Source organism: Neoarius graeffei, chromosome 23 (genome assembly GCF_027579695.1).
Source record: "Neoarius graeffei isolate fNeoGra1 chromosome 23, fNeoGra1.pri, whole genome shotgun sequence".
NCBI lineage: Eukaryota > Metazoa > Chordata > Actinopteri > Siluriformes > Ariidae > Neoarius > Neoarius graeffei.
This window is the reverse complement of record NC_083591.1, coordinates 30,068,056-30,082,872: the sequence shown is the minus strand read 5'-3', so window position 1 is coordinate 30,082,872 and position 14,817 is coordinate 30,068,056. Positions and strand designations below refer to the sequence as shown.

At 38.0% G+C, this 14,817-nt stretch overlaps 1 protein-coding gene across 1 annotated transcript in view; it reads right to left on the bottom strand.

Annotated features, from left to right (window-relative positions):
- ncapd2 (non-SMC condensin I complex, subunit D2) overlaps window positions 1-8,685 on the bottom strand; it is a 136,616-nt gene extending 127,931 nt beyond the window's left edge. Inside the window, exon 1 of the mRNA XM_060906042.1 lies at window positions 8,576-8,685. The gene's annotated coding sequence lies outside the window, so the exon portion shown is untranslated. The remainder of the gene's footprint in view (window positions 1-8,575) is intronic.
- Window positions 8,686-14,817: the final 6,132 nt, after the last annotated feature.

The window sequence follows — 14,817 nt, the reverse complement described above, 5'->3', positions numbered from 1 at the left end:
TAAAAACCAAATATGTAGCCATTTCACTTATTTATTTTCACCAGGTACACTGATATGACAACTCCAGATTTGCAAATAAACATATCTGACATTCAAACACAAAACAAAAACAAATCAGTGACCAATATAGCCACCCTCCTTCATGAGGACGCTCAAAAGCCTTCCATCCATAGATTCTGTCAATTTCTTTATCTGTTCACGACCAACATTGTGTGCAGCAGCAACCACGGCCTCCCAGACGCTGTTCAGAGAGGTGTACTGTTTTCCCTCTTTGTAGACCTCACGTTTTATAAATGGACCACAGGTTCTCTATGGGGTTTAGGTCAGGTGAACAAGGGGGCCATGTCATTATTTTTTTCACCTTTCAGACCTTTACTGGCTAGCCACGCAGTGGAGTATTTGGACGCATGAGATGGAGCATTATCCTGCATGACAATCATGTTCTTCTTGAAAGATGCTGACTTTTTCCTATACCACTGCTTGAAGGTTTCTTCCAGGAACTGGCAGTACGTCTGGGAGTTGAGTTTGAGTCCATCCTCAACTCGAAAAGGTCCAACAAGCTCGTCTTTGATGATACCAGCCCATAGCAGTACTCCACCTCCACCTTGCTGGCGTCCGAGTCGGAGTGGAGCTCTGTGCCCATTACTGATCCAGCCACAGGCCCATCCATCTGGCCCATCAAGAGTCACTCTCATCTCATCAGACCACAGCACCTTAGAAAAATCAGTCTTAAGATATTTCTTGGCCCAGTCTTGACATTTTGTGTGCCTTACTCAGTGGTGGTCATTTTTCAGCCTTCCTTACCTTGGCCATGTCCCTCAGTATTGCACACCTTGTACTCTTTGACACTCCAGGAATGTTGCAACTCTGGAATATGGCAGAACTGGATGCTAATGGCTGCTTGTTAGCTTCACGCTTGATTTTCCGCAGATCATGTGCAGTTATTTTGCGCCTTTTTTTTCCCCCACACGCTTCTTTCGACCCTGTTGACTATTTGCAATGAAACGCTTGATTGTTCGGTGATCACGTTTCAACATCTTCGCAATTTCAAGAGTGCTGTATCCGTCTGCAAGACATCTCACAATTTTATACTTTTCAAAGTCTGTCAGATCTCTCTTCTGACCCATTTTGCCAGAGGAAAAGAGGTTGCCTAATAATTATGCACACCTGATATAGGGTGTTGATGTCATTAGACCACACCCCCTCTCATTACACAGATGCACAGCACCTGATATACTTAATTGGTAGTAGGCTTTCAAGCCTAAACAGCTTGGAGTGGGACAACATGCATTAAAAGGATGTTGTGGTCAAAATACTCACTTGCCTAATAATTCTGCACTCAGTGTATAATTTAGACATAATTACGGATTATTTGAAATTATTAATTATCTTTTTTTTGACCATTGAATACCATACAGGAGCCACACTGAATAATTAGACAACAATTAATCAGTGGAGGATATATATTCAAAGTTAATAATTAAAAAATTAAAATATAATTTAAATTTTCTGGTTTTCAATTTCTCATAAATAAATCAATGATCGATATGTCAATGTTTTCTGCAATGAACAGATTTGTGTGTTAAAGTAATTCTGGTGAAATTATTTCTTTATTGGGTATCAAACACTTTTTTGCAAAAAAAAAAAAGTTTTTGATATAATTGGTGAATTATGGTATCAGTCTGTTTTACTATATTTTTGAACTTTTGCCTCAGTATATCAAGTATTGATTATTTTGGATTCATAGATATTATGCATGTGTTATGAATTTGGAAACAAATGCAATAAATATCGTTGGGTTACAAATAGTTGGGGGGGGGGGTTTTTTTTCCCCTCAAATATTTCTTCGGACAAGTAAATTTTCTTTCAACTTGCCCGAAAGGACAAGTGGTTTCAAAAGTTAATGTAGAGCCCTGCCATGGTTGCAAAATATTGGCCAAAAATACGCAAACACTATGAAATATGAAAGTAAGAAGAAAAAGAAACATTCTATTGCCTTAAGGCCAAATATATGCTGACAACCCAGTCCTCGCAGTTGCATCGCAGACAGTGTCTGCGTAGCCCCCCCACCTTCGCAGACGCTCTGCGCGCACCTCCCAAAAATTGTGACCACCGCAGAAGCCTCGCAGACAGCGTCGCAGACAAGAGGGCTCTGATTGGTCCACTCTACATCCGCTGTACACGCACTTCCACTTCCCTACTTTCCCGGTTTGGTTTGTTTTCACGACCGCCATTTTTAAAAACACGAGCGAAGATGGAGCAGCACGAAGAGCGGTTGATCGAGGAAGTACGGACATCTATACGACTCCAGTTCTAGTCATTATAAGTAACTGGAGGATAAACACTCCACTAACCACACCCACCAACTACTCCTAGCGATTTCGCGACTTCGCACCCCCTTGCGGTGTGGTGGTGAATAACATCGTGCACGCCTATTACTCCCCGCTCAACGATAAATTGCAACTGTCTGCGAAAGCCTTGTCGCAAGAGCATGCAGAGGCCTTTATACTGCAAGACTAAAACAACATAAAACTGTCAAAACTCACCTTTTCAGTGATAACGTCCGAACAGATCACCCGCGTAACAGAAAGACCGCAAATGGAAGCGCGATCAACTTCTAACTGTTGGAGTGGAAAATTCCATTCTACATATGCAAATTGTTAATGTGTGTCCTTCCCCGCACACAAATAACACGCTACGGTAAAAAATAGACCGCAACTCATTTTATAGCTCAGAAATTCATACAGGACCAGCTACCATCGTCACATATTCTGTAAGAAACATATTCTATACCTAACTTTCAGCTTTCATTTTAAAAAACAATCTCAGATTTATAACTAAATGTTTATATGGTGTAGTGATTTTAAGTTGCTACTTTTGGTGAGGTAGTGACCTTGACCCTGAGGCTTTCCATTTAGATCAAAACACACGATGGTATTGGTTTTGGGTCTGCGGAAAATGGAGTTACGACAGTGATGGAATATTTTGCATGATGTTTTATTACGGTTATGATTATTCTGTGAGCGCAACAATCCTTAGGTGTATAAAGTTACAACTTAAAATACAATTAGTGATAACTGTAGACTTTTCAGTGGACTACAACCTTTTTAAGGGAACGCGATGCAGTCAACCGTTTATCATGTCCCAGATCAAGCCGCCATTTTTCCACAAATTTGCAGAATTTTTGCTAAATTCTGAATATTCACATCAAAGATTTAGTTTTATCTATTATTTCTTTCATTATTTTATTTCAAATTAAAACCAACATCACCATTCAAAACCGTATAGTTTATTGACCGAGTGTATAAACATGCTTGAAATATTGAATTTTTCTACTCCATTCAGAATTCTCTTCTTTTGCAGTTTGTTGTAAATAAAACCACATCTCACTATAAATCAGGAGACATTTTATATTTTGGTTGGAGGAATGACATGTGACCTTTGACCTGCATGTTCATGTGGTTACCATGTCAACTGAATGTTGATATTTGTTGGGAAACTACAAAACCAGAGATTAATACAAACAACGACGAAAGATTAACAAAACGTGATCTGTGAAAATACTTACAAAGTGGAATAAAAAGATTTTCTGACACAGGTTAAACACCATCATGTCATTTGTTGACAAACATTAGAATTACGTAAGAACAGACATTAAAAAAAAAAAAAAAGGCAGAAAATCTGTAATGGGGGGGGGGGGGGGGGGTCCGGTGGACACCCCCCAGGGAATTTTTCTTCAAAATGAGACCTTACACACTAGGGGTGTGCAAAAATATCGATACGGCGATATATCACGATACTTTGTCTTCCAATTCAATATCGATACTCAATTTGAATATCGATATTTTTTCAAATAATAAAATCATGTTTCAGACGGGTTGTAAATCCAGTACGACTTCCGCACCTCCGCTCCGCGAGGTGTCACTGTGCCGCTACCTCACTGCAAGGCACTCTTCGTCTTCTCTTTTTTTCCCCGGCGGTTGCAGTGAGGAAAAAAAAACAGGCAAGCATGGCTGTTAACATAAACCTAGAGACGCCGCCGAACTTTAAGGCAGATGTTTGGAGGCACTTTGGATTCCAAAGGAAAGGAGAGAAGGAAAAAAAAAAAAAAGTGAGCCGGACAAAGAGAATGCACTTTGCAAAACCTGTTTCGCTCCAATTAAATTAAGATGCTCCAATTAAGATGCCCACTGCACTTTTCAATGTGTTTCAGACAGTGCGTTATTCCTGCAAAATAAGCACAAGTTAAATGTTCTCCGGTATATGTTCTGAATTTTACAAAGAACAAATTGATATTAGTGTTAGCACTGAAATGTATGTGCAGTCTGCAGTGCAAGTTTTAAGTTTTCATAAAACAATTTGATTCTGCTTGTTAAGCAGCACTGATGTGTCCATGCTTACAGAAAAGTTGAGAATACTAGCACAGAAATGGGAATTTTCTGTATGTTGTAGTGAAGCAACTCTTGGTTTTGCCAGCAGTGGAATAGAGACAAATATATGTCTGGCAAGAGTGTGTAGTTATGTATGTGAAATGCAATTTTACAGTGGTCAATAAATTCTGATTTTCGTCAGTGACAGTGATGTGGTTGAAATTTCTTGCAATATATCGATTATCGCAGAATCGCTGTACCGTGATAATAGCGTTATCGTGGGCAAAATATCGCCATAGTATCGTATCGTGAGGTATCTGGTGATACCCAGCCCTATTACACACCCCATTTCCTGCAATCTGAGCTGTAGTTAATTAAAACACCTGATGCCCATTTTAATACTTATTGAAATAAAAACACTTTTATAGAACAATATGTATCAAAATCAATGTGTATTGCATTAATTCAAAATAATATCTACATTTTATGGGGACTGGTTATTACTCAGTGTCAACATGACTTATTTTTCTAAAAAAAATGCCCATTAAAATCCATAGTTATTTACAGTTCCATTAATAATTCAAATTTTCATATATTCAATATATTGAATTAAATAAAAACATTCATATCTTATGGAAATTGACCTTTTCCTGATGTCCACATTACTTGTATGATTTCTTCACAATATCTATTTAAACTTGAAATTTCCACAGTTATCAACACTGTCAGCTATAATTCAAATTATCATATACTCAATGTACTGAATCAAACAAATGCATATTTTATGGGGACTGTCTTTATCTTATTGTCCACATCACTTGTATGTTTTCTTCAAAAGGAAAATGTCTATTTACACTTTTTACAGTTACAAGTTATTTACAGTTCCCAGTTATTTTTGAAACAAATTTTCATTAGATCATTTAGACTTCAGCTTCTTGGCCAAAGCCAAAAGCTTCAGTCCTCTTTTTTTTTTTCCCCTTTTTCTTTCATTAGCCAGCGCCTCCTGTGTTTTTACATGCTCTAACCTGGCTCTCTTCTGCTCTCTCTCACACTCCTCTCTTGCTTTCCTTTTGCTTTGCTAAACTTTTTTTATACCAGCATCAATTTCACGTACCTTCGCTTCATCTCGCTTATCAATAGTATTCGGCATCTTGAGAAAAAACGCCGATTAGAGGAAAGTATTTTTGATATGCAGCTCACGAACATGTGCAAGTTTTGATAAAGAAAGCAGATGTGGGCGTCTTTGTAAAAACTGTTTTGATTGGCTATTATGGTCTCGACATCGATGTTTTGACCAATAACAATGTAAATAACACGAATTTTACAACACATTCAACAAGATTAAACGAGACTAAAGATGGCGACTTACAAATAATGTGTAAACATCGTTGGAGTTAATAAAGTTTGAACAGCATGAAGGAACATACCCCAAAAATTAATTTTAAAAAATTCAACAGACTTGGCATAATATAAAAAGCTCATTTTTTACTCAGAAAAAGCGGAAAACTTTTTTTTTTAAAGATATTTTGTACTAAATATAACTCTGTGTAAAGAGTTGTTTTGTTAACTTAATACGACATACCAATTATTTTTTAATAAAATAATCATCTGGGTGCTGCAACAGGAACCATCTGCAGCTCAACACCTCGAAGACCAAGGAACTGGTCATTGACTTTGGGAGGTCCAGACCAAGGTCACAACCAGTTCTGATCGAGGGAGTCGAGGTGGAGGCTGTGGATTCCTACAGAGTACCTCAGGCTGTGGCTGGACTGCAAGCTGGACTGGACTTGCAACACCAAAACACTTATACAGGAAGGGACAGAGCAGGCTGTACTTCCTGAGGAGGCTGCGGTCCTTTAACATTTGCAGGAAACTCCTGTGGATGTTCTATCAGTCTGTGGTCTCCAGTGTCCTGTTTTACACCGTGGTGTGCTGGGGGGGGGCACATCCAAGGAGGACACATCCAGGCGGGCCGGCTCTGTGGTCGGCGTGAAGCTGGACTCTCTGCTGACGGTGGCAGACAAGAGGACTATGGACAAACTACTGAACATCATGGACGATGCCAGTCACCCTCTGCACACCATCATCAGCAACCAGAGGAGCCTGTTCAGTGACAGAATACTCCTTCCCAAGTGCAGGACGAACAGACTTAAAAACTCCTTTGTCCCTCACGCCATCAGACTGTACAACTCCTCTCTGGGGGGAGGAGGGGTAACAGGAGGACAGAGGATAGGAAGGAGCAGTAGCCTCGCCTGATTATAAGCAATACCGGACAATGTGCAATATAACGTGCAATATCTCTCCCACCGCCCCCCCTTCTCCCCCATATCTTATTCTTTTTATTTACAAATACTATATAATGTAAATAATTTATCTAGAAGTTCTCTCTATTTCTTTTCTCTGTTTATCTGTAATGATGCTGCTGGAATCGTAATTTCCCTGAGGGAACCCGCCCAAAGGGATCAATAAAGTTTTATCTAATCCAGGGCTTTTCAAAGTGTGGGGCGCGCCTCCCCTAGGGGGCGCCAGGGTTCTTCCGGGGGGGGGGGGGGGGGGTTGCAACATGAGGAAAAATAAACCAGAATAAGTTACTATTGCGGACATTTAGCGAACTTCAGCTAGCCTTTACCAGAGACAAAATGGATCGATTTTTTAGTACCTAAAGCTACAGTGAGTGAGGAGACAGTCTGGGCCAAGCAACAAAAAGAAGGAAGTATGACCACGATTATTTAAAGTTTGGATTTTCATGGACTGGATCTGAAGATGCTCCACTGCCACAGTGTGTTGTCTGCCAAGAGGTGCTATGAGATGTTTAAAATGTGTAAAACAAGATGTGTAAAAAAAAAAAAGCACAGATGCTTACAATGTGTAAAAAGAGGTTTTAATAAAGCTCATACGTTTTACGTGTAAAAGTTTTTTTAAAAAGCAAATGTTTAAAATGTGTAAAGATGTCTTAAAAAAAAAAATTACAGATGTGTAAAAAAAGATGTTTTAAAAAAGCAGATGTTTAAAATGTGTAAAATAAGAGGTTTTCAAAAAGCACAGATGTTTAAAATGTGTAAAAAGAGGTTTTAAAAAAGCACAGATGTTTAAAATGTGTAAAAAGATGTTTAAAATGTGTAAAAAAAAGAGGTTAATAAAGCTCAGATGTTTTACATGTGTAAAAGAGGTTTTCAAACAGCACAGATGTTTAAAATGTGTAAAAGAGGTTTTTAAACAGCACAGATGTTTAAAATGGGTAAAAAAAAATAGGTTTTAAAAAGCACAGATGTTTAAAATGTGCAAAAAAGAGGTTTTAAAAAAGCAGATGTTTTACATGTGTAAGATGTTTAAAATGTGTAAAAAAAAAAGATGTCTTAAAAAGCACAGATGTTTAAAATGTGTAAAAAGGTTTTAAAAAGCACAGACGTTTAAAATGTATAAAAAAAGAGATTAATAAAGCTCATGTTTTACGTGTAAAAGATGTTTTAAAAAAGCACAGATGTTTAAAATGTGTAAAAAAAAAGGTTTTAAAAAAGCACAAATGTTTAGAATGCGTAAAAGAAAAAAATTAAAATGTGTACAACAACCATTTTTTTTTAAATACGAATGGAACATTAAGTAGAGCAACAACAAAAATTGTAAAGGGGGCGCTGTTTATTTGCTCTGAGGGGGGGGCGGGGCGGAGCGGAGCGGGGCGGGGCTGACTCTCCCACACTCTGAAAACCCCTGATCGAATCTAATCTAACTCTGGACAAAAGGTGTCAATACTTATGGAACGGTGTCACGTGATCTGATAGGCGAAGTAATCCGGAAGTAGCTCGGGGATTTTGTTTCCCCCCCAGTGGAAGTGTGAATAATTATTCAGACACAATTTACGTATTAAAAAAAAAAAAGTCTTTAATACTTTTGCAAAGGCCAAAAGATAACTGCAGCTGCCGCTCGAATAATATTTAAACCAGGTATTTAACAAGAGGTCGACTAAACTAAATGAGGTAACCGGTTAGCGCAACTATTTATCGAACTAGTGTAAAAGAAAAGCTTTAGCTGTTTATATATAAACACAAACAAACAAACAAACCGCCTGCGGTCCAACTCCAGCGGAAACACTCCACTGCACGCGCCAGCTACTGACCTCCATTAACAAGACACCATTTTAAATAACGCCGGAGAAGCACTCGCCTCACAGAGCAAAACACACAAACCCAGCACACACTTCTACTTACTGTCACAGCCGCGCGAACCTCAGCGCGTTGCAAATCACAACCGTTAGCTGCGAATCTTTGAATTTTGCCACACGCGCGCCAAAGGAAGTGCGTCATCACCCCGCCCACTCAGCAAAATAAAAGTCTGTACTTCCTTTTTTGGCTGCTCCAGATTGGGGTCGCCACAGCACTGCTTGGTGTCTTCTTCTTCTTCTGTCGATTTATTGGCGGTTAACAATCGATGTGTATTACCGCCATCTACCGGGCTGAGGTGTGATCTCAAGGGATATTAGTCGTTGCAAATGCTTGCATGAGAATAACTCAAAACTGAGCCTGGAGTCAGACCTTGAGCAGGTCATGTCCTGATAGAATGTTCAAAAAGATATCAATATTATGTCTCAAGCAATGTGTCATCACAACAGTACAGTACAAAGTGAGACACAAGGTCACAGAAGAATTCTAGCCTTCTCGCTGAAATAGTAAAATAGAATGGAGTAGAATATCAACAATATTAAGAGATGTATGCTCAAGTTAATCCTTGCTCTTCTTGACGAGTATTGGTGCTCAGAGGGCGGGCATGCCCTATCAGCCCTCGTCCCACCTCACCGGAGCTTAGAGAAACTCCAGCCAAATTGTCCCATGAACCAAACAAAATCTTCCCGTAAACCAATTACGAGGATAACCAAACAAAATCTTCCTGTAAACCAACTACGAGGATAACAAAACAAAATCTTCCCGTAAACCAATTACGAGGATAACCAAACAAAATCTTCCCATAAACCAATTACGAGGATAACCAAACAAAATCTTCCCGTAAACCAACTACGAGGATAACCAAACAAAATCTTCCCGTAAACCAATTACGAGGATAACCAAACAAAAATCTTCCCGTAAACCAATTACGAGGATAACCAAACAAAATCTTCTCGTAAACCAATTACGAGGATAACCAAACAAAATCTTCCCGTAAACCAATTACGAGGATAACCAAACAAAAAATCTTTCCGTAAACCAATTACGAGGATAACCAAACAAAAAATCTTCCCGTAAACCAATTACGAGGATAACCAAACAAAAAATCTTCCCGTAAACCAATTACGAGGATAACCGAACAAAAAATCTTCCCGTAAACCAATTACGAGGATAACCAAACAAAAGTCTTCCCGTAAACCAATTACGAGGATAACCAAACAAAAAATCTTCCCATAAACCAATTACGAGGATAACCAAACAAAATCTTCCCATAAACCAATTACGAGGATAACCGAACAAAAAATCTTCCCGTAAACCAATTACGAGGATAACCGAACAAAAAATCTTCCCGTAAACCAATTACGAGGATACTGATTATTAAAAAAAAAACTAAATTCTATTTGCTAGTTGAGTGTCCTTTAAATACTGTGTTAGAGCTGTTACTGCTGATTGTGTGAATGGCTGACTTAATAAGTTGTCTATAGTTACAGATTTTCTTAATGTTCTCCCCATCTTCTCTCTTTCACTGGAATACTGTGTACAGTGTATAAGAACATTCTCAACCGTTTCTACTTCTCCACAGTGTGCACAGGCCCCAGAATGATGTTTCCCTATTGTATACAACCCACTATTTAGACTTGTGTGTCCTATCCTCAGCCTCGTCAACCAAACCTCCTCCTGTCGTTTCAGTTCACCAGCCCTTCTAAACACCACCTCCTTTTGTAAATTATATAGATGCCTTCCTTTCTCCTCTGTATTCCATCTCTCCTGCCACATTTTGTTGATGTTGTCTTTAATTATTACTTTAATTTCTGCCTTGCTTAATGGCACTTCTAACTCAACCTCATTTGCCTGTGAGACACAAGGTCACAGAAGAATTCTAGCCTTCTCGCTGAAATAGTAAAATAGAACGGAGTAGAATATCAACAATATTAAGAGATGTATGCTCAAGTTAATCCTTGCTCTTCTTGACGAGTATTGGTGCTCAGAGGGCGGGCATGCCCTATCAGCCCTCGTCCCACCTCACCGGAGCTTAGAGAAACTCCAGCCAAATTGTCCCATGAACCAAACAAAATCTTCCCGTAAACCAATTACGAGAATAACCAAACAAAATCTTCCTGTAAACCAACTACGAGGATAACAAAACAAAATCTTCCCGTAAACCAATTACGAGGATAACCAAACAAAATCTTCCCATAAACCAATTACGAGGATAACCAAACAAAATCTTCCCGTAAACCAACTACGAGGATAACCAAACAAAATCTTCCCGTAAACCAATTACGAGGATAACCAAACAAAAATCTTCCCGTAAACCAATTACGAGGATAACCAAACAAAAATCTTCCCGTAAACCAATTACGAGGATAACCAAACAAAATCTTCCCGTAAACCAATTACGAGGATAACCAAACAAAAAATCTTCCCATAAACCAATTACGAGGATAACCAAACAAAATCTTCCCACAAATCAATTACGAGGATAACCAAACAAAATCTTCCCATAAACCAATTACGAGGATAACCAAACAAAATCTTCCCATAAACCAATTACGAGGATAACCAAACAAAAATCTTCCCGTAAACCAATTATGAGGATAACCAAACAAAATCTTCCCGTAAACCAATTACAAGGATAACCGAACAAAAAATCTTCCCGTAAACCAATTACGAGTTATGAGGATAACCAAACAAAAAATCTTCCCGTAAACCAATTATGAGGATAACCAAACAAAATCTTCCCGTAAACCAATTACAAGGATAACCAAGCAAAAAATCTTCCCGTAAACCAATTACGAGTTACGAGGATAACCGAACAAAAAATCTTCCCGTAAACCAATTACGAGGATAACCGAACAAAAAATCTTCCCGTAAACTAATTACGAGGATAACCAAACAAAATCTTCCCGCAAATCAATTACGAGGATAACCAAACAAAATCTTCCCATAAACCAATTACGAGGATAACCAAACAAAATCTTCCCATAAACCAATTACGAGGATAACCAAACAAAAATCTTCCCGTAAACCAATTATGAGGATAACCAAACAAAATCTTCCCGTAAACCAATTACAAGGATAACCGAACAAAAAATCTTCCCGTAAACCAATTACGAGTTACGAGGATAACCAAACAAAAAATCTTCCCGTAAACCAATTATGAGGATAACCAAACAAAATCTTCCCGTAAACCAATTACGAGGATAACCAAACAAAATCTTCCCGTAAACCAATTACGAGGATAACCAAACAAAAATCTTCCCGTAAACCAATTATGAGGATAACCAAACAAAATCTTCCCGTAAACCAATTACAAGGATAACCGAACAAAAAATCTTCCCGTAAACCAATTACGAGTTATGAGGATAACCAAACAAAAAATCTTCCCGTAAACCAATTATGAGGATAACCAAACAAAATCTTCCCGTAAACCAATTACAAGGATAACCAAGCAAAAAATCTTCCCGTAAACCAATTACGAGTTACGAGGATAACCGAACAAAAAATCTTCCCGTAAACCAATTACGAGGATAACCGAACAAAAAATCTTCCCGTAAACCAATTACGAGGATAACCAAACAAAATCTTCCCGCAAATCAATTACGAGGATAACCAAACAAAATCTTCCCATAAACCAATTACGAGGATAACCAAACAAAATCTTCCCATAAACCAATTACGAGGATAACCAAACAAAAATCTTCCCGTAAACCAATTATGAGGATAACCAAACAAAATCTTCCCGTAAACCAATTACAAGGATAACCGAACAAAAAATCTTCCCGTAAACCAATTACGAGTTACGAGGATAACCGAACAAAAAATCTTCCCGTAAACCAATTATGAGGATAACCAAACAAAATCTTCCCGTAAACCAATTACAAGGATAACCAAGCAAAAAATCTTCCCGTAAACCAATTACGAGTTACGAGGATAACCGAACAAAAAATCTTCCCGTAAACCAATTACGAGGATAACCGAACAAAAAATCTTCCCGTAAACTAATTACGAGGATAACCAAACAAAATCTTCCCATAAACCAATTACGAGGATAACCAAACAAAATCTTCCCATAAACCAATTACGAGGATAACCAAACAAAAATCTTCCCGTAAACCAATTATGAGGATAACCAAACAAAATCTTCCCGTAAACCAATTACAAGGATAACCGAACAAAAAATCTTCCCGTAAACCAATTACGAGTTACGAGGATAACCAAACAAAAAATCTTCCCGTAAACCAATTATGAGGATAACCAAACAAAATCTTCCCGTAAACCAATTACGAGGATAACCAAACAAAATCTTCCCGTAAACCAATTACGAGGATAACCAAACAAAATCTTCCCGTAAACCAATTACGAGTTATGAGGATAACCAAACAAAAAATCTTCCCGTAAACCAATTATGAGGATAACCAAACAAAATCTTCCCGTAAACCAATTACAAGGATAACCAAGCAAAAAATCTTCCCGTAAACCAATTACGAGTTACGAGGATAACCGAACAAAAAATCTTCCCGTAAACCAATTACGAGGATAACCAAACAAAAAATCTTCCCGTAAACCAATTACGAGGATAACCAAACAAAATCTTCCCGCAAATCAATTACGAGGATAACCAAACAAAATCTTCCCATAAACCAATTACGAGGATAACCAAACAAAATCTTCCCATAAACCAATTACGAGGATAACCAAACAAAAATCTTCCCGTAAACCAATTATGAGGATAACCAAACAAAATCTTCCCGTAAACCAATTACAAGGATAACCGAACAAAAAATCTTCCCGTAAACCAATTACGAGGATAACCAAACAAAAAATCTTCCCGTAAACCAATTATGAGGATAACCAAACAAAATCTTCCCGTAAACCAATTACAAGGATAACCGAACAAAAAATCTTCCCGTAAACCAATTACGAGTTATGAGGATAACCAAACAAAAAATCTTCCCGTAAACCAATTATGAGGATAACCAAACAAAATCTTCCCGTAAACCAATTACAAGGATAACCAAGCAAAAAATCTTCCCGTAAACCAATTACGAGTTACGAGGATAACCGAACAAAAAATCTTCCCGTAAACCAATTACGAGGATAACCAAACAAAAAATCTTCCCGTAAACCAATTACGAGGATAACCAAACAAAATCTTCCCGCAAATCAATTACGAGGATAACCAAACAAAATCTTCCCATAAACCAATTACGAGGATAACCAAACAAAATCTTCCCATAAACCAATTACGAGGATAACCAAACAAAAATCTTCCCGTAAACCAATTATGAGGATAACCAAACAAAATCTTCCCGTAAACCAATTACAAGGATAACCGAACAAAAAATCTTCCCGTAAACCAATTACGAGGATAACCAAACAAAAAATCTTCCCGTAAACCAATTATGAGGATAACCAAACAAAATCTTCCCGTAAACCAATTACAAGGATAACCAAACAAAAAATCTTCCCGTAAACCAATTACGAGTTACGAGGATAACCGAACAAAAAATCTTCCCGTAAACCAATTACGAGGATAACCGAACAAAAAATCTTCCCGTAAACCAATTACGAGGATAACCGAACAAAAAATCTTCCCGTAAACCAATTACGAGGATACTGATTATTAAAAAAAAAACTAAATTCTATTTGCTAGTTGAGTGTCCTTTAAATACTGTGTTAGAGCTGTTACTGCTGATTGTGTGAATGGCTGACTTAATAAGTTGTCTATAGTTACAGATTTTCTTAATGTTCTCCCCATCTTCTCTCTTTCACTGGAATACTGTGTACAGTGTATAAGAACATTCTCAACCGTTTCTACTTCTCCACAGTGTGCACAGGCCCCAGAATGATGTTTCCCTATTGTATACAACCCACTATTTAGACTTGTGTGTCCTATCCTCAGCCTCGTCAACCAAACCTCCTCCTGTCGTTTCAGTTCACCAGCCCTTCTAAACACCACCTCCTTTTGTAAATTATATAGATGCCTTCCTTTCTCCTCTGTATTCCATCTCTCCTGCCACATTTTGTTGATGTTGTCTTTAATTATTACTTTAATTTCTGCCTTGCTTAATGGCACTTCTAACTCAACCTCATTTGCCTTGATGGCCTCTTTGGACATTTTATCCACTTTCTCATTACTCTCAATCCCCTTATGAGCTGGAACCCACGTGAACTGAATAAAAGTTTTATGTTGATTAATCTTAAATACGAGATGGTTAATTTCATCTAAGAGATCTTGTCGGCATGCAGATTTCCCACTCTGGATACTATTTAAGGAAGACATAGAA